General features: G+C 48.5%; 1 protein-coding gene across 1 annotated transcript in view; it reads right to left on the bottom strand.

Moving 5' to 3' along the window:
- The window catches only part of PLEKHA6 (pleckstrin homology domain containing A6), a 120,754-nt gene extending 101,297 nt beyond the window's left edge, over positions 1-19,457 (bottom strand). The window contains exon 1 of the mRNA XM_059939889.1: positions 19,387-19,457. The gene's annotated coding sequence lies outside the window, so the exon portion shown is untranslated. The remainder of the gene's footprint in view (positions 1-19,386) is intronic.
- Positions 19,458-21,450: the final 1,993 nt, after the last annotated feature.

A 21,450-nucleotide genomic window follows, 5' to 3' on the forward strand; every position in this document is an offset into this window, starting at 1 on the left:
AAACTGAGCTTGGAATGAAGGGACAGAAGACCAAACCAGACTAGTGGACGCCTGGACTAGCCAGCTCCTCCCTTCCCAGGCAGCATCGCCAGCCAGAGAATGATGAGGCAATCTCCTTTCAAGTCTATATAATAATTCACCCAGTGAAACATCACCACTGTATAATCATCCTGAATGGGGTACTTGTATGTGATGAGACAGAGAGAGACCAAAAACTGGAAACAGGGCAGAGAGGTGAAGAGAACACGTGAGCATGAGGATAAGGAAAAAGAAAGAGAACTAAGGAGCTCTTGTTGGAATTAATTTTCAAAGACCAAACAAAAGCAATTAATGTGGAAGAGTGGAATCCCCAGGCTCAGCTGCTCTAGGGGAAGCCACCTGGGTGACTGGAGCCCTGGCTGTCGGCACTATGTTTACAAAGAAGGTGGGAGGGTGCGCACCAGAGGAAAATCCAGGGGAAATGACTCCCAAGTGCTCCAGGGGGAGGGGAGGAGTAATTGGGAAGCATGTTCCAGAGCAGTTATGTATGTGCTGGCGAACAATGCACACACACAAAGATGTTAACAGGGCAGGTCCATCCACTACACCGCTAGCCATAAAGGCATCCCAAATGTACCGAGTGCTTGTCAAACCCTCCCAAACAAGAAGTCATGGATGACAGGCAACATGGAGTGAATGCCTGCTCTACACCAAGCACTGGATATTCGGCATGTCTTATCTCCTTTCATCCAAACAACCCTATGAGGTAAGTGTTATCCTCCCTGTTTTATAGATAAATTAAGGTTCCAAGAGGTTAAGTGTACAGGAGAGGACATTTGCCCCAAGTTCCCAAAGACCTAGGCTCTACAATTTTCTACCTCCGTGACCCAGTGATTGTCACCTTGGACATATTATTTAACATTTCTAAACCTCAGCTTTACCATCTGTAAAATAGGGATATCACTACATACTTCCCAGGTTGTTGTAAAAATTAAAGAAGATAATTCATATAAAGCTCCACATACTAAGTTCAGTAAATGTTTGTCCTCTTCCCCTACCCCTGCTTTCATTAAGATAAATAACTCATTCATTCAACAGACAATGGAGTGTCCAATGTATGAAAAGGGGGAAGGGAATGGAATTTTGGAAGCCCTTTTTCCATGCCAGGCATGGAAAAAGGGCTTCCAAAATTCCATTCCCTTCCCCCTTTTCACTAGGTCTTTAGGGTAGGGTGTGGAGGTTAATAAGAAGAATGGGACAGGAGTTTACAACCTAACAAGCCAGGCCCATAAATAACTGAATGCTATGATGTGTGATAAGAGCTGTGTAAGACAAGGGCAGACACAGATACAGAGCCTTGGGAGTTTAGAAAGGGAAGAGAGGAGGGACCAGGAAGAGAGATATGGCCTTTGGGGCCACCAGGGAAGGCTCTGAGGAGAGATCACACGACTTCTAAGCCTGAGAATGGGCAGGATTCAGAGTGGAAACCAAGGGGCCAGGTCTCTCACATGGCCTTTCCGAAGGCAGAAGCTAATAGGATTCATAGGATACTAATCAGTACATGCTTTCCGTCTTTAAGAATAGAGATCAAAGATGGCTACAAATTGAAGGATAGAGACTGCTCCACCTCCCCTTGCATCTGGGTGCACCCATGACTCAGTCTGACCAATAAAATGTAATAGAAGTGACGTTGTGTGACTTCTGAGGTTAGGGCATAAGAAGCCTTAAAGTTTCCACTTGGGTCTCTTGGAATACTCTGTCTTGAGACATTCCTTCTGGGAACCAACTGCCACACTGAGGGAAGCCCAGGTCACATGGAGAGGCCACATGTCGGTACTCAGGTTGACAGCCCCAGCTGAGCTCCCAGAGGACAGCCATGTGAGGAGTCACCTTGGCTGTCTGGCCCAGTGCAGCCCTCAGATGACTGCAAGGACAGGAGACAACCCAAGCAAGCACCTAGCTGAGCCTGGGGAACCCAGAGAACCCTAAGGGAGCAATCACTGTTGTGCTAAGCCACTACCCTTTGGGGTGGTCTACTCCGCAGCACTTCTTGCCAGAGCATTAAGTCTCCACCTCACTAACCTGGGCTGTTACTAGGGAAGTTGGAGCAAGAATCCTACTAGAAATGGATGGGAAAAGAGGTGAGAAGAGAGGGAGAGGGAGGGGAGGGAATCGGTTAAACTCTCCCAGTAGCCTCCAGCTCCCCACTCCCCTCAACTCTTCCCAACATGATGCCAGATCAATATAACTCATAATTCAATTTACCCCCTGGGAAATAACCAGGAGAAAAAATCAGTAACATATAAAGATGTTTATAGCAGAGCTATTCATAATAGCAACCAACTGGAAACAGCCCAGATTCCCAGTAATAAGAGAAAAGCAATACAGTAATGGAATAACATGACAGAATTATTTACAGCTATCTAAAATGAAAAATTTACAGACCATCATCATACCTGGACGTGTTTGGATAAAATAACATTAAACAAAAAAATACATGGCACAGGACAATAGCTACACACTAATTATAACTATGTTAAAATATTAACAAAGATCAGAAGGGCCCATGGAATAAAGCACATAGTTTAGTATTTACTTACCCTTGTTTTAGGCAAAGTTGATTAAGGTACTACTTTCTAAAAAGCACCAATTCAACCTTACAAATCCTAAAAATAGGGTCATGACTGCATGGGAATTAGGAAATGATATTTTGGAAGATGTTACCCAGGGGATGTGGGTAAAACCCTGGGGGGAGGGGTGGGGGCTAGATGACAGGAATGGAGCGAGTGGGATGGAGCTGTGGCATCTCTCCAGTAGGGGAGCTGAATGTTAGGAAACAAACCCTCCGTGTTTGCTAACACAGTGCAAGGAGAAGGACTCCCACAAAAGACACCCATTATCCCATAATTATTGTCTCTCTTGTGCCTGCAATTAACGGCTGTCTGAGAGGCGCTGCCGGGGTAAATAAATGTTCACCCGCATTAGAGTCAATCAGCCAGCTGAAGCGCCAATTAACAAGCCCACTGCAGAGACACTCCCTGTATCCAGCCGTGGTACCCAGCAGTGACCGTGGGGAGGAAGGGGATGGGAAAAGATGACACAGATCTTGGGCACGCTCCTACCCCAGAAGCAGTGAAGGGATCCTCAAAGCAACATCTTGAGCCCCAGGGTAGAGGCCAGTCTTGCCCCAAATAAGCCAAGCTAGGCAAGCCAGTGCTTTGACCCCCAGTGCCAAGTCAGAGGAGTCTGCACGCATCCACGTGTTGCCAGCAAGATTCCCGGGAGCTGCCACAGCTCCAACTTGGGGTGGTTTTTGGCCTGTGGGAGCCCATGAAGGGAAAGATCTGTAAGAGAAGGCCTCAGAGGTGCTGTCACCTCCTGAGTTACAGGGGGACATAAAGAGAGGACAAAGAGAGGAATCAGACAGGGAGCCATCTTGTCCAGCTGATGCTGAAACTGACTTACACTGGCCTTTGGCTATTTTTCTTAAGCAGCAAGCTCCGAAACACAGGAAAGTAGCTAATGTCAGAGAAGTCAAAGATAATTCTTTTGTCCAGAGGAGAAGGGCAGGAGAGCGAGTGGCTGATACGAGGCATCTCAAGTCCTCTCCCAGGGATTTGGGGAAGACAAGGGTACCCTACGGTTCTGCATGGCCTGCCCAGCACCTGGCCACCGTGCTACACCAGCACCCCAAGCCGTCTCTCCTACCACAGACCCAGCCAGTATTGCTCAGGCTGTGGGACCAGAGGCCCCAGAAGATGCCTATCAGGCTGCCAGGGAGCCTCTGAGATCGGAGTGGCAGATCATGCAGTTAGAGATATCTGGTCCAGGCGTTCTCAATACTGGATTCACACGAGAATTACCTAGAGAGCTTTTTAAAAATACATTAGTATCTGGGTACCACCAGAGACCAACTGAATCAGGATCTCTGGGGGAGAGGGAAGGAGGCCCAGGCACATGTATTTCTTTAAGGCACCTCAGGGATCCTGATGACTACTCCAATTTCCTCAATTACAGATGAAGAAACAGGAGTCTGGGACGGTAATACCCTGCCAAAGGTGACAAAAGCAGCAGGGAGCAGAGCCAGAGCTCAAACCAACTCATCTGACTGCAGGATGCAGCTCTTGCTCTCAGTAAGGCTGGCTGAATGAATGAATGAGCACTACAGGGGTCTGTTCAAGATCCTGCTGTGTTCCACGGTTTCATCCACAAATTGCATAAAGACTCAGAAGGCAAGGCTACCAGATTTGCTCCTGACAAGGCCAGGAGGGATGGCTAACAAATATATGGCAGAATCAAGACTCCACATACTGAAATACTGGCCTAACACTGACAAAAATGAAATATTTGGTTGGCCAAAAAGTGCCTTTGGTTTTTAAGTCAAAATACAAGACACATTTTTCATTTTCACCCAGAACTTTATTGAACAACGTATTCACCCTCTTGTTCCACTACCTTCTGCCATTTTTCAGGCAACTTCATAATTCCATCTTCCCAAAACTTTTTATCTTTTTGAGCAAAGAACTGTTCCAGGTGCCTTTTACAGTCTTCCAGAGAATTGAAATTGTTTCCATTAAGAGAATTTTGTAAAGACAGAAATAAGTGGAGATCTGAAGGTGCAATGTCTGGCAAATACGGCGGAAGAATCAGAACTTCCCAGCCAAGATGTAACAGTTTTTGCATAGTCATCAAAGAAATATGCGGTCTTGTGTTATCCTGATGGAAGATTATACGTTTTCTGTTGACTGATTCCGGACACTTTTCGTCAAGTGCTGCTTTCAGTTGGTCTAATTGGGAGCAGTACTTGTTGGAATTAATCATTTGGTTGTCCAGAAGGAGCTCATAATAGAGGACTCCCTTCCAATCCCACCATATACACAACATCACCTTCTTTGGATGAAGACTGGCCTTTGGTGTGGTTGGTGGCGGTTCATTTCACTTGCCCCACGATCTCTTCCGTTCCACATTATTGTACAGTATCCACTTTTCATCACCCGTGACAATTTGTTTTAAAAAACGGAATGTTTTCATTACGTGTAAGTAGAGAATCGCATGTGGAAATACAGTCGAGGTTTTTTTCACTTAACTTATGTGGAACCCAAACACCAAAGAGATGAACATAACCAAGCTGGTGCAAATGATTTTCAATGCTTGATTTGGATATTTTGAGTATGTCAGCTATCTCCCACATGGTATAACGTTGATTGTTCTCAATTAATGTCTTGATTTGATCTCTATCAACTTCAACTGGTCTACCTGCCCGTGGAACATCATCCCGTGAGAAATCTCCAGCACAAAGCTTCGCAAACCACTTTTGACACGTTTGATCAGTAACAGCACCTTCTCCATACACCGCACAAATCTTTTTTTGCGTTTCAGTTGCGTTTCTACCTTTCTTGAAATAATAAAGCATAACGTGCCAAAAATGTTGCTTTTTTCTTTCCATCTTCAATATTAAAATGGCTATACAAAAATTCACCAATTTTGATGTCTTTTTTTTTTTTTTTTGATGTCTTCTTTTTAAATGCACGTTGATATGACAGCTGTCACATACAATCTAACAAATTGAAGTTAGAGACAACTAAGTGCTACTAGAGCCATCTTACGGAAAAAACTGAATGAACCTTTTGGCCAACGCAATATATCATAAATGTAAAACCCTACACTTATCATTTAAAAGATTCCAATTGTACATATAATTCAAAGCTTTGAAATATGCTCAACAGCTTGTTACTAATAAAATGGGGAAACACAAATACAATCTATATATTTTTTAAAATGCATGAGTGTTTTATAAAAACCCTATTATTGGCAGTCCAAGAAGCAAACAGGGCATGTAGACAGTTAATGATCAAATATTCTGGAAATAGTTTCATTCCTGTCCCTAGAAGCCTCGTCAGTAAGACTGATTTCAAGATCTTGGAAGACAGAATTCTCCCCACCTCACCCTCATTCCTACCCCAAGTTGAATAATGTAGACCAGTACCTCTCAAATTTTAACGTGCATATGAAACTCCTAGGGGATCTTGTTAAATTCAGATTCTGATTGTGTAGGTCAGGAGTGAGGCCTGAGATTCTGTATTTCTAACAAGCTCCCAGATGATGTAGAGGCAGCTGGCCTATAAAGAGTAAGGATTTACAGGGTCTCAAAGGTTTACCTGTGAAACCAGGCACTCTGAATACGTTTGGGGCATCTGTGTCCCTTCCCCTATAGCCCGGGAACCCTGAGAAGTGGAGGAGCTGAATTTGGAGGTTAGGAAGTTCCAACAGTACTTGCTCAGCTCAGCTCACTTGAAAAGCAAGTCTGCATCAGATGAGCAGAGAAGAGTGAAAGAGACCCACTGAGAGAGAAAAGACCCATGGTGGGGGTGGGGTGGGGACTTTATTTCAGACCAGTGTGGGTCAAGGTATTTTCCAAATAGAACACCAGATATAGAGTAGCATTATAAAAATGACCAGACTGCATCAATGAGGGTTCATGTGTGTGTGGAACAAATGTGAAGGGACGCTCTGGGCTCCCCTTGACACTGGCCTTCCCTCTAAAGCAGATCACATCTTTTATGTAGAAGAGGGGAGATCTAAACCTAACAGCGGTCCACGGGAAAATAACCTGAGGATTTCAGCCCAATGAGCCCAATTTAAAAACCGGTGATTTACAAACTGAGTCTGATATAATAGAAAGAGATGGTAAAGCAGAGGGCATCAGAGTCCCGCTGAACAGACCACATCTGGAATACTGTGTTCAATTCTAGACAATTTATTTTAAGAGAAGATAAAAAGCTACCATGCACGGAGTGGCCTGTAGCTGCCAGGCCCTGTTCTAAGCCTTTTACATGTGTTAATTCATTTAGTCCTCTCAACAACCCTATGAGGTAAGTACCATCATTATCCACATTTTACAGATGGATGAACTGAGGCTCGGAGAGGTTAGGATTATAACCAGGGTCACAGAGCTGATGAGTGTGAAGCCAGGTGCAAACTCAGGCAGATGAATCCTGGAGCTTATGTTTTCCCACTGTGTCATATTGTCTCTTAACACTGGTCTGACTCTTGAAATGATGACAAACAAGTGAGCTCAGAAAAGAATGATCAGGATGGCCAGGATGCTGAACTAGAACCAAAGGGTGGATGGTAGAGAAGAAAAGTTTGAGTTCAGCATCAAGGAAGGATGTGAGTTGAAGCTGTCCAACAGTAGAAAAAGCTGCTTCACAGAGCAGTGCTCCTAGTCACTGGGGGTTCAAGCGGTGCTGGCTGATCACAAGTCTGGGGTGCTGCTATTTGGAGGAAGTTTGGACCAAATGAAAGGTTGCTTCCAAGCCTGAGACTCTAGGTCCCTCTCCTGTCTTGGTCCCTCCATCTGGAAAAACAGGCTCTGACATCCGAGCACAGCGTTTATAATGAGCTACATTTAGCCCAGACTTGCCCACAGAGATTCTGGTGTATGTGATGGAGAGAAAGTGACAGCTATGCCCAGACTACAACTTGCCTAGGATGCCTGTAAACTGAGCCAAAGGAAGGATTATGGCAAATATGCAAATGAGCTCCTGCTGACACCTCCTTCCCCTGACCTGTTACCATCTCAGGAGGTTCTTTTGGGAGTGATAAACTCTTCTAAACTGGCTGAAAATAGCTCACTCCTTCTCAAAGAGATAATTAAGAATATAGAGAGTCATCATAAAAAGTATGAAAGAGGTCAGTGTTTCCTAACCCAAATTATACTTTGGGCCAGCACCTTATCTATATTATCCAAGTACCCCAGAAGTGAGTGATGAAGCCACGTCTCCAAGAGGAAAGGCAGAGAAGGATGGATGAAATGCGATCAAACTCCACCCTGCAAATCCTTCAGCCAATAACTGGCTCTAAACCAGAAGGAAGAGAAATCACCTGAAATCTCAGTCCACAAAAGGACCTGGGCTGAGAGCATCTTCATATCTTACTCTCTTGCATGTTGCCCCATCCCAAGGATAATGCCCAGGGAAAGTGGGGGAAGGTATGTATCAAGCACCTACTATTTCAAGACACTATGCTAATTACTGTGGGGAAATACAAATTTATCAGAAAGACATATGTGAAAGAAAATATTTCAGAGCAACTTCTATTTCCAACTGGCTGTTTCAGCCAATGAAAGGACACTTTTGAAAATATAACTTAATAAGTACACAAGTGTTGATGGCTTGGCCTTGGTTCTGACAACACCAGATTTGGAAGATGCTGGGCCCGATCAGGATGTTTTCCGTTTAGATTCAAGAAAGTCCTTTCTGGGGTCTAGACACTCTCTAAGTCGCCACACTCTGCCACTCCGCCTCCAGAACAGCTGACCAGAGGCAGCCCATCAACACGTGTCTGAGCCTGGCCCTGTCCATGCCGATCCAGGCTTCCTTTCTCAGACCTCGGCCCCACTCCCGTCAAGGCTTCCCTCCACTGGGAACCTTCTCCACACTCCCCATCACCACTGTGCCGGAGGTCTCAGTTTCTCCCTCTTCTGCCTACTTGCTTCACATCTGGGATCTGCTGCCATGAGGCAGGTCTGTGGGATCTACATCTTGGTCCCCCTCAGAACCCATGTGCATGCTGCCCTGGGTATAGCCTCATCCACAGCACAAGTCCTAGAGAGCTGACGGACGTGGCTGGTGTGACAAGCGTCACCCTGAACAGGACAGCAGCATCAACCATGACCCCTCCTGTTCCCTCTTCTCCCACCCCATGCCCTGCTCCCTGCCCCTGCGGCAGGTTCCCTACACAAACCCTCCTTTCTGGGATGAATCACTTGACCTTAATAGTGGGATCAGAGGCATTAGGAAAAGTAAGCTCACCCAACTTCCCCCATCTCTCTCCACACTCACATTTACACACACACACACACACACACACACACACACACACACACGGAAAGAAACTACAATGATGGGGATGTTGGGGAAGGGCAGAAACACCTGGGAGTGGAGTACAGGGGAAAGAAGAGAAGGAGCTAAGCCCGCCCTGCCGGCTGCCACCAGAGGGTTAAGTTGGTTTAAATGAGGACATTGGTTTCTGGATTCAGAGAAGGCCCGCACTGCTAAAGGAGGCTATGGCTCCTGGAGGAGCTGCTGCCTGGTTAGATAATGCCCTCCTCCAGCTCTGTGTGGGCCAAGGGGGCTGTAAGGACCAGCACCGCATGTGGTCCCTGATTCCCCCTGCAGCTCAGCTCCGCCTTCAAGCCTTCTCCTCAGCATCTCTGTGACTTTCTTTCTACATGGTCTGAAGGGCTGCCAGCAGCTGACAGCCCCTTCCTACATGCACATGAACCTGTAAGTAACACATGCACACACCCTCACTCCTCCAGAGGAAGCAGCATCTACCTCCTGCCCCTCCCAGGACACAGGGTCTGGGCACCTGGAGAAGGCCAGCGGGGCAGCCCTGAGAGGCCGAAAATGAGCCGTGACTGTTGGGGGTGTCATAACAAAGTAGGGGAAAATAATCACATCTTCCCTCCCCTCACTCCCACCTCCATTATCTCACTATCTCTGGCTAATATGCATGCATTCAAACTTGGGTCACATGAGGGGCAGAAAACCATAAATCCCAATTCTGATTCCTCCTCCACATCTCAACGTGGTCTTGGATGAGTGGCCCATCATCTCAGAAATATTAGATTCTTCATAAGTAAAAAGGGTTAATCAAGTCGCCCTGGACAAGCTAGTATAGAGCATACTGGGCATACACAGAATACACGGATGCAGAGATAAGGGGTCCCTACAAGACACACGTCCATCCAGCTCCCACGTGAATCAGTTCATCTTACAAGACACGTGTCCATCCAGCTCCCACGTGAATCAGTTCATCTTACAAGACACGTCCATCCAACTCCCACGTGAATCAGTTCATCTTACAAGACACATGTCCATCCAGCTCCCACGTGAATCAGTTCATCTTACAAGACACATGTCCATCCAACTCCCACGTGAATCAGTTCATCTTACAAGACACGTCCATCCAACTCCCACGTGAATCAGTTCATCTTACAAGACACGTCCATCCAGCTCCCACGTGAATCAGTTCATCTTACAAGACACATGTCCATCCAGCTCCCACGTGAATCAGTTCATCTTACAAGACACATGTCCATCCAGCTCCCACGTGAATCAGTTCATCTTACAAGACACGTCCATCCAGCTCCCACGTGAATCAGTTCATCTTACAAGACACATGTCCATCCAACTCCCACGTGAATCAGTTCATCTTCAAGCACTGCACACAGTCTCCTTGTATGATCCCAAGGCATCAGTTCTCCTGACTGGAAACCCACCATCTCTCAGCCTCTATTCACCCAGCCTCAGAAAGAAACACACCCCCGCTTGAGCCCCAGCAGAATTCCTGGTCACATACCCACTGCCCTGGCCCAAGGCCCTGAATCCAGCAGCCTGGCCACGAGGGGTCGGGGTCGTGGATGCTTATCACGTTGGCCACCGAGTCAGACAGCATGAAGCCTAGAGGACCAGGACAGAGGCTTGAAGCCGGCCCTCTCCTCCCACAGCTGCAGCCCCACCACTGCTCCCCAGGCCTCCGTTCAACACCAGGCAGCCTGTGCAGGAGGGGCTGCGTAGACGCTGCAAAGGGAACACACCCAAACGGAAACGAAGCGCCTCAGGTGTGAGCACCTTGCTCTGCTGTTTGCAAAGGGCAGAGTCCACGCCGGAAGAGGGGGACCGGCCCGTCTCCAGGACGGGAGACACAGGTCCTGGGACACGGAAAGACGGGCACGTTCTCACAGCACAGCTGGAAACGGAACCGAGCCTTGTGAACTCCTCCACACACTCTGATTCTTACTCTGGGCCTGATCTTGAATCTGTCACAAGTAATCACAGGGGCAGCCTTCTGTCCGGGGCCGTGCTCCTGGGGGTCAACACTCCTCACCTCTGGGTACTAAGCGCTCCCCGACCTGAGCCTACTCTGTGGTCAAGGCCGTACCTGAGCGGCCTCCTGCCATTACTTCCTTCGTCACACTGGAGATGGACAATTAAAAACTGGCTTTTCCTGGGCCTCGCTTAAGGCTTTCCTATCAGAAAATCTCCCAGGAGCCTGGGCCTGTAGGCAGCCCCAGGACCCTGACGCAGGCTCAGCGCCCAGGAAAGCTCGTGAGGGGCGGCTTAGTGCAGCCAGGCCCACCGCCCTCCTCGCCCCTTCTCCCTCACAGGCTCAGAGGGAGCACCCAGACCGCTTCAGGCTCGGCCTCATCTTTCACAGCACCCTCGGCATCTAGCAGACAAGAGGGACGGAGGCCTAGGCTCAGCTCTAGGCCCTCATTTGGGATCTTTAGAGCCTGGTTTCTCTGTTTGTAGAGGAATCCTCCAATTCCTCTTGCAGCAAGAATGAAAATGGGCAACAGATTCAGCACAAAGACCCCCTTTCAAGCCTTGCCTCTGTGACCCTGGGCCAATCGTATGACCTCTGATCTGCGACCCTGGGCAGGTCATATGATCTCTGAGCCTCAGTTACCTCGCGGATTGCAATTGTAAGGATCCAACCAGACAACCTCACACATGGAAGGTGGGAGAAGCCCGAGGTCCTATACATGCCTGAGGAGCTTTAGTTAGGATTCTCTCCCAGTGTTTCTCAAACTGAAGGCAGTGACCCAAAAGTGGGTTATGAAATCCAGCCGAAGGGTCAAGATATCTTTTTTTAAAACAAATAGACCAGACTAGACTCAAATATGACACGAAGCATGCACCACACACAGTAAGAGTATCGCACACGTGTTTGCTGGGTTGTGATGAAAAATGTTTTTCTGCTGGTGGCAGTCAAAAATTTCGATTAGGTCCTACTTTGAAAATTTTCTTGCAAATGTTCCCACCTGTATAAACTTGCTTCCTGCCCTCAGAAGATTGGGATGGTAAACTCCTTGAGGCTGAGAGCCAGGTCTCTGGATTCTCAAGAATTCCAACCCTCCCACCCCCTCCCCCCATTGTGCTGGGCTCGGACTAGGGTGGGCCTCCAATACAAGCTGTTCACAGGCTGGAAAGCATCCAATGAATAGAAAATCAGCGAGGAAGGTGAGGGGGGAACCATCATTGACAGTGCCAGGCACTGTCCCAAACAATGTCCCTGAAGGTCTGTGTTAACATTTTACAGATGAGGAAACTGGAGTTCAAACAAGTTAAGTTGTCCGGGGGTGGGGTGACCAGGATGGAGACCTAGGTTTGGACAGTCCATGGCTCCCTCTCTGGACCTCGCTGCCTTTGTCACGGCCTGAGAGAGCTCCTGCGCTGCCCTATCAAATCTTCCAAACGTCCTGCATTGCCCAAGATGACTCATACCACAAAATACACATATACACATGGCAGGAAACAACACAACATCCTTTCCTACCTGCCTTTCTCTGGCTTTCCCAGTCCCACGAGGGAGAGATAAGAAGGCTATGCTGGGGGCATCTGGGATTTCTCTTCCTCTTGGTCCCACCCTTGTCCTTCTCTGCCTCTTTTGAGGCTGATTCTCCCTAGCTCACCATCCCCCTCCCCCCATACTAGCTAACTGGTTACCAGGGCAACCCAGCTGGGAGGCTGCCAGTTACCATGGCAACCCAGCATGGTCGCCAGGCTGCCTTGCTTAGGAAGGTCGGGGACCAGGCGGGCGACAGAGCCACTAGGATGTTGCCTGCAGGAATGGCCCAGACTGAGGGGCCTACATGCCTGAGGGAATTAAGTTCCTGCTGTAGGGGGCTACTTCTTAGTTTCCCATGAGACAGCCTCCCCCAGCTGGGGGCAAGAGCTATAACCAACCTACCCAATTCTGTCACTCAAGCCTGGTAGCCTCCAAACTTTACAGCAGAATTCTGGTCACCTCACCTTGAGGAAGGTTTCTCAGAATGAGCAGCAACTGGCTATCACCCAGCCTAACCCTGGGCCCCCTCACCCTCCTCCCTTTCTGAGCATATCCGGGAATCAGCATGCATGCAACATGTGTGTGTCAGCGTGCAGACGTAGTCTCTCCATGATATATGCTGGTAATAATAACAAGGAAGAGCTACTATTTTCTAGTACTTACTATGTGCCAAGCATGTTCCAGGTACCTTGCCTGAAGTCTCTCCATCGATCCAGGTAACAAACTTGTTATCCCCACTTGGTAGACATAGTAACTGAGACTTGGAGAAGTTAAGGAACCTGTTCAAGGTCACACAGGTATTAACTTGCAGAGCTAAAATGAAGCTGTACAAATCAGCTTCTGAAATTCCTTGAGCCCCTGGCTAGTGTACCTCCTCCAAGTACCCAACCCGGCTTCAAGAAAACATTTTTAACATTTATTAAAAGATTATTTGGTGCCAGATGTTTTATTCACATTATTTTATTTCATTTCATCCTTACCTCCATAAACGAGGTTTTAGTCTCCTCACACAATAGCTTAGGAAACTGAGACTCAAGGATGTTAAGCAACTTTCCCAAACTGATGAGACCCAGCTTCAGGCCCTTCCTCAGGAATCCTTTCCTGACTCTCCAGGGAGACTCTATTGCTCTTTCTTGGCCACCAACAAATGCAACATATGTCTCTATCATATACAGGACAATCATCTGCACACACATCTGCTCCCTTACTAGACTGTGAATTTAAAAATTCATTTTCACAACCTAGTACCTGGTCCATAATGAGCATACAGTAAATGTTTGCCAAAAGAAAGTAATGGGGCTGGGATTCCAAGTCCTGTTCATCTGTCTTAATTCCATGCTCTCTCTACCACATTACCCTGTCTCATTCATTCATTCAGTCAGTCAAAAAGCAGTTATCAAACAACTGCTATGTGCCTGGCTCTGTGTGGAACATCACAAAAGCAAAAACAAATAAGACTATCTCTTGCCTTGAAACAGCCCAGTGTAGTGGAGTGGGGGGGGTATGCCTGAGGAGGACAGGAAATAAATGCCCCCCACCAATGCCATCAAAGGCTTTCTCATGACTGTTTCCCCATTGTCTATTCCTTGGGCCAAACTCCTTCCCCTCCAAATCTTTATATATCCAACCAACATTTATCGAGCACCTGATATGTGCCACTGCCTTCAAATCACCCATGGTTTGGGGGAGAGTGAACAAGATAAGAAGACAATGGAATCAGGAATTATGGGACATCATGAGAAGTGACCAGGAACTAGTGTCCAGGGACACTGGGACCATTTGTCTAATTCTAAAGAACTTCCACATTTGATGTGATAAAGCAATTTCATGTTGCTTTACATTCACACCCACTTCCTACATTAACTCATTTGAACCTCAGTGATGCAGGCAGGGCAGGAATTATTACTCCCATTTTAGAGATGTGGAAACTGAGGCTCAGAAGCGGAAGAACATTGGATTAGAATGAAGGAACCTGGGTTCTGGACCTCACTTGTGATTCCAACAAGGATACCTACAATTCCATTAGGACACTCCCACCCCACCTTCCCACCCCACCATCCCTCCTAACCAAAAGCAGATTTTCCTTCCCTGCTATGACCTCTTCAATTCCCCAGCTAGGCAGCTGCACTTTCAGGTGAGGCAAGCGGGCTGGCCTGCAGTCTGTGGATAGCCCATTGATGCTAATGAGGATCCAGGAACCAAGCAAAATCAGAAAAATGACCTCACCACCAGAGGCCAGGTTGAATTTAACAAGCTAATTGCAAGCATTAGGCTAATTAAAAGCAAATTGGCACCTGCAATTATAGACTCGGGTTCTCAGGTAATGATGAGCCAGACTGAGTGGACGTGGTGATGTCAGAGCTAGGGAGGGACCTCACCCCCCGCACGGAGGGGGTTCCCAAGCCCTGCAGGAGGAAGGCCTCAGCATCCATCCATGTTTGTCAGATCAGTGTTGACTTGCCCAGCCCTATATCCTGGGTTCACACAATAAGGACCAACCCTTTACAGAGACTAAATGACCTGGGAGGATTTGACAGTCACCCTGGATACCATCTGCCCTAAACATATTTCCTACTAACCCACCTCGGCACCTGTCTGACCTTTGAGTTAAAGCATTGCCTTCTGATATACATTGTTCAAATACCATGTCTAATAATAACTGACATTTGTGTAATTATTTGCAGTTTACAAATCACTTTCATATGTATTACTCATCTAGCTAGTAACTACGTAAGCAGGTAGTGATACTAACCCCATTTTTCAGACCAAGAAACAAAAGCTCAGCGAGATTAAGCAATTTGCTACAAATCATACAGTTGCTAATTTGGACCAGGATTTGAATCCATGTCTTCAAATTCCAGCTGGGCGTTCTCTCTACACCCCAGCAGGCAGTGCACTGACTCTCTCTTATTAACACATGGACCAGAATTAGTTTATCAGATCAGCTAGTGCTACTTTGGAAAGTGCAAAGAAGGCTCAAAGGAATGGGGAACAGTCTGGGTAGGTTTGAGGGATCAAGAGAGGATGTGCACCTGGCAGCGTGTGAGGGGTTGGGCAGGGGGACTGGGCAGCTGGAGAAGGGGAGCCACAAGACACCAGAGGAGCCAAACTCCCTTGTCCAGGCACCTGCTAGAAGAAGCTACAGAGTGTGACATTCCAGGGGATTACCCTGGGAATGGGGAGTGGCTGTCTCACTATGCTCTGTGCTGGTGAGACCAAACCTGGGGTGAAGTACCAGGAGAGCATGAGGAAGGGGGTGGTGGTCACTGGAGGCATCTAGCCTCAAACACGGAGACTTGGGGGATTTGGGGGGAGGGGAATCATGATACTGGCTTCAGATATATGTTTCTCATGCAAATCAACAATAGTAAGATAATAACAAACACATTAATCACTTACTCTGCTCAGCATGATTCTATGTGGTTTACATACGTGACCTCATTTATCTTCACAAGAAGTCTATGAGATAAGGTACATTATTATCTTCATTTTACAGATGGAGAAACTGAGGCACAGCGAGATTAAATCACGGTCAAGCTCATATCCCTGGTAAGTGGCAGAGCCCAGATTCAACCTGAGTTTGGCCCCATAACTGCGATCTTGACAACTGCACTAAATTGTTTTTTAAAAAAAGGCAAAGACTTGAACGAACAAATGACAACAGATGGGCCCTTCATACTTTAAAACCTCTTTTTAAAATTTTAAAACTCACTACTAATCAAACAAATGGATTAAAACAATGAAGAAACAATGAATTAAAACAGTGAAAAATTTATAACTGTCAATGTTGATGCTCATGCAAAAAAAGGCATTCTTATACGCAGCTGCTGGGAATGGAAATTAGTACTTTCGAACAAGGAAGTGGCAAAATATGTCAAAATATTTTAAAACGTAGGAATTCCACGTCTGGAAATGTAACCTAAGGAAAAAAATCATAGATACGTGTATAGATTCAGATATTTATATGTTCATTGTAGCATTGTTTATAAAAATGACAAACTGGAAACACATAGTTTAACATAGGGGCCAATTAAACAAACAAATAAATAGAATAGGTATATAATGAAACACCAGACAGTCACTTAAAAATGATGTTGTAAAAGAATACTTAATGACGTGGAAAAATGCTTTTTATTTAAGTGAAAAAAATATATACTTGTTCCAAAATTTTAACAGTATTTTGATAATAAATATAGTCATATGTCTGTGTATGAATTCATAAAAACATATATACACCAAAATGTTAAAATTATACACTAAATCTCTGAGAGAATTACACATAATTTAATCTTTTCTTTATGGGTTTTTCTACATTTTTAATGACTATGTACTACTTTCATACTCACAGAATAGTAATTTTTTAAATGTATACCCTCCATCACATTAATTCTATGTCTTGGGATTTATTCTAAGGAAATAATCCAAAATACAGGAAAAGCCTCATGCACAAAAATGATCATGTTGTGTTATTTGTAAAAGGAAAATAAGGGTAACCACCTAAATGTCCGATACAAATATGATTACATAAAATACATTACATCCAAAGGCTATTATACACTATTTTAAATATGAAGAAAACCATCTTTATCACTGTGGGAAAGAGAGCTGACTTGCTCTGTGCTGCTTCAAAGAATCAAAACCAAAGGGCAGAACACAGAAGCGGGCAGATTTTGATTCCGTATAGAATGTTCTAACCTTGGAGCAGGCAGCCTGGTGAGGTAATGAACTCCCCGTCGCTGGAATTATCCAGGCGAGGATGGTGTTCCCCTCAGGGAGGCCACAGAGGGCTGGTCTGGGCTTGGAGGGCATCTGGAGCTGTGGGCGCAGAGCAGGAGCTCACCTGGACTGAGTGATTGCCAAGGAAAGGGTCCCACTCAGCCTATCCTCAACGCGCTTCCTGTTTATTTTAAATGTTTCCCAAAGTGTGTTCTTTCCTCACTAAATATGTGGGCTTTTTTTTAACTGGTTGGAGACTGGCCTGCCAAAGTCATCTCACTAATGCACTGATGTCCAAGCACCTCAGCCCAGAGCTCAGCACACCGTGGGAAACCTCTCAAAGCCAGGACCCACTGCTATGGCCGCAGCCCCCGCTGCCCAGCAAGCTCTCCCCCACGCCCCGCTGCAAGCTCACTCCTCCTGACCCTCCTCTGGGGGGCCCACAGGCTCAGTGCCAAGGCCTCAGGGGACCCACAGCAGGCCAGGGAGGAAGACAGAGGAAACGGGCCTGAGCCCCATCAGGCCGGGTGTCAGCCCAGGCCACGCGGCTGCCTGTTCACTGACTTCCTCGGTAATTACTTCATTTCCACCGAGCAGGAAGAATCCAACTCAATAATCCAGGCAGACACGTTAAAAGTAATTATCTGTGTAATGCGTCCTGCACCATCACCTTCCTGTGAAGAAGGAAAAAAAGCCAAACCCGGCAAAAGAAAAAAAAAAAAAAGGCCCCCATTGTCTCGAGCCTGTGCAGCCGCAGCCAGGATTAATTACACAGCCGCGCTAACACATTTAGCACCTCGCCGCTGATAGGAAAGCCAAGGACTTTTAATAATTCATATCTGCAGCCTAGCACTCTGTGCCCTGGTGAGGACACAGAGAGCGCTTGTTTTCTGTCAGGCAAGCACCACGGCAGTGCCAGGCTCGCCCCTCGGCCGCCCCACCTGGAGATGGCTCCAGCCTCGGGCCGCTGTCTGGCTCCTCCAGGGAGGCCTCGCCTGTGCGCCTGTGCGGGGGAGAGGCTGGGCCTCTGTGGGGCCTCCCTCCCACCTGCGCTCCACCAGCGCCAGCGGAATCTGCTCATCTCCTGCCCTCTGAGGTGGGAGCCCACAGGATCCCCCAAGCTCCGTGCTCCTGCAGAGGAGCCTGGAAGCCAGAATTCAAGGGATTCGTAGGGCAGGTGCCTGCGATGTCCCTATGGCCGTCTGGACAGCAGGCTCAGGCAGAGACAGTCCAACCAGGGCTCCCACCCCCACGTGCAGGAGGCCCTCAGGGGAGCCAGACTGTGGGCCAGGGGCCTATAGGGATTGGGGAGGTGCTGCCAAGCCTTGAAGGCCGTGACCCCCTTTGACTCTGAGTCCATCCTCGTCCCACCACCTTCCCCCCAGTCGCTCAGACCGCCCCAGCCCTGCGCCCTAGGGCTGGCTCCCTCGTTCCTGGCTCTGCCATCCCTGACCCTCCCAGGTTCCAGCCCCCTCTCTTCCCTTCCGCGCTTGCCTGTGGTTGCAAGGAGCATCTCCCCTATGGAGGTGCCTATAGCCTCTCCTCCCTTCTTCTCCCTCCACCGTTCCCGTCTAACTCTCCCCTCAGCGCCCCCACTCTACCTCTCAACACCCCACCCTGCCACTTCCTCAACCTTTGCCCAGAGCCTCACACAATAAGCCCGAGGCTCTGCTAGCTGCCGCCTGGCCCTACCGTTATAAACCCATGCCCCCATCCCCCCATGCTCACATATCCGGCTCCAGCTCCTCAGGTGCTCCCGGCTAAACCCGAGACCCCAGAGGTCAGACGCCTCCTAGGAATTCAAGAGCCTCAGCAGCCCCAAGCCCCAACCTCTGACCCATAAAAGACACACACTGACCCCTCCCACACTGAGGAGGTGGGTCCCTGGGGCTGACCTGAGCCTGACCCCCAGACCACACCCCCATCTCTCCTTCCTGCTGGCCTTAAACTCACTGTTCTGGCAAGATTAGAAGCAGGGTGGGGCTGGCCTCTTTGCTCTAGCCAGGCTGGGGGCCCCAGCTGAACCCTAGGAAGCTGGCAGCCCCAAAGCTGGCCTCACTCAGGAGATGCGGTTCAAATGTGATAAATTCAGACAACATTATCCCTCACTGGGGGTTCTGGAGGTGGGGGTGGGGGCACAGAGAGGGCTATAATTAACATTCTCAGCATCCATGATCCCTAAGTATCACTGCCAAGAATGAGGGATGCGGAAGGCAGTGGCTCCGCGGTGCCAGCAGCCCAGACTCACACGGCGGCGGGCGGGCTGCCAGCCCTGACCAGAGCCCAGCCTTCCTCCTCCCACCTCATCTATATGGTGCATCAAGACAGACTCACCGGCTTCTGAGGTGTGAGCCCCGCGCTGAAAAGCTGCAACTCTCCGAGCCCTCAGGCGCCCCTCCCCCCAGCTCAGGCCGGCTGGGGTCCTCCTCCCCACCCCTGGGGCCCCCTTCTGAGCAGCAGGGCTCGGATCTGATGTGGTCTAATCAGTCATCTCTCCAGCTGGCAGGTCCCTGGCGCAGGGAGAGGATGCTGTTGTGGTGACTGCAGAATCCAGTGTCTTTCCCAGGCAGAAGCAGCTGGGCATGCTCCATCGTCTCCCGAGGGGATTTCAGGGCCACGTGACTCTCCCTCCCCGAGCTGTCACTTAGGATCAGGAGTAAATAGTCCCCAGAAAGCTTTAACTCCATCCACACCAGCGACAAGCTGTTAACCACCCATGCTGCCTGCCTGAGTGAGAACAGAGTACCTCAGCACAGCCTTCCCGGCCTTCCACCACTGCGACGAGGCTGCCCCCCAAAGGGGATCTGGGCCACCGTCTGTGTAAGCTGCATTTCGCAGTCCTCCCACCAGAGCGCAGGGAGCCAGAAGTTGCCCAGGGGGCTGGCATCTGGGGCCTCACCAGGCCTGCCTGTGGTTGTCTTTTGTCTCCATGGCTGTCTGCCCAAGAGATGGGCACGTCTCTGGGTGTCAGGAGGCCTTGGCCAGAGGCCTAGTGCCCTCACATCCCCCCACCCCACACAGCGAATTTAAAGAAATCATGTTTGGAGCTGACTGGAGTCTGTTACAAGATGTCAGGACCTTCTAGGTCCTCAGCCCAAATTGGTCTCCAATGACCTTGGGCAAGGATGCTGGGGGTACCTGTGTTTTGCATTATTGAGGGTCAGAGGCAGAAAGGAGGGCTTCAGATAATAGGATTTCAGCCCTGTTTCTGCTGTAGAAAAGCGCATGCCATTCAGAGATCTCTTTCTCTCCCTTATTCTCTCCCTTCCCCCTGCCCCCTCTCTCTCTCTGCCTCAGTTTCCTTCTCTTCACATTTCTGTGGATGCTGGAAAGATTCTCTGTGACAATAACTAAGTGCAGGAGAAACACTGAGTTTCACAGCCAGGATCAGAAAGATGGAAAGAAAATGGAGTATTCCCACGGGAGCGTCCAGGCAGGCTCACCGGATCTCAGTCCTACCTGCCCCTGAGACCCAGAAGCTGGAGACCCCAGTGAGTTCCTGGGGTCACTTCTGAACAAAGAAATATTTCAGTAAGCAGGGGCTAGATAAGGGCAGCTGCCAGCACCCACCCACCTGATTATTAGATCTTTCCTGAATGTTTATTTGAATGAACTTGATTTTTAAAAAATAAGCCTCTCTTCACTTAAATACAACTATTTCCCTTCTCCCTGGGTCTCTTTTAATGTGATCTGAGTGTAAGCATCATTTTCACCAACTGAAGCCTTTATCTTTAAAAAGAATGTACTATGGAAGGTGCAGGAGCACAGAGTTCCTCCCAGGGTCCAGGAGGAGCGAGGGAAGGGGAGTGTTAAGGGGATCTGATCTACACCCCTCTCCCACACACCCCAGAGAGAGCTACTGGAATGACCATCCTTCCCACCCTAGAGCAGGCCAGGCTGGAGCTGGGGATCCCAGGTTAGAGTAGCATGCAATTGCCTGCAGCTGTAGTGGGGAGGGGGATCCCTAGGTCACACCCCACCACGCTGAGATGCTGAGTTCAACCCAGCTGAAGGGGCAGAGAAGTCCTGGAGGCAGGCGCAGTGCAGGCAGCACCGATTAAGCCTAACCCACCTGCCCCAGCTCTCCAGGACTTGGCAAGGCTGCCCAGTACAGGCCGGGGGAGCGCTGGCTCCCAGCCAGACAAAGATATGGGGCTCTGGGGGATCTCTGGCCTCGAAGAGCCAATGGAGTGAAGTAAGGCTGGGGCAAGAGAGTACAGCATCCAGGAGGGGACAGAGAAGGTGGGAAAGGGGACAAGGACCCCAGCCTCCATCCCACAAAATCTTCAGACAGCTGGAAAGGGCAGGAGACAGACAGACGGGCCTACGGGGAGGGTTTTCTCTCTGGCAGACAGAGGGCAAGGGCTGAAGACGAGTCCCTTGGATCCTCCGAGAGGC

This window comes from Balaenoptera ricei, chromosome 1 (genome assembly GCF_028023285.1).
Source record: "Balaenoptera ricei isolate mBalRic1 chromosome 1, mBalRic1.hap2, whole genome shotgun sequence".
Taxonomy (NCBI): Eukaryota; Metazoa; Chordata; class Mammalia; order Artiodactyla; family Balaenopteridae; genus Balaenoptera; species Balaenoptera ricei.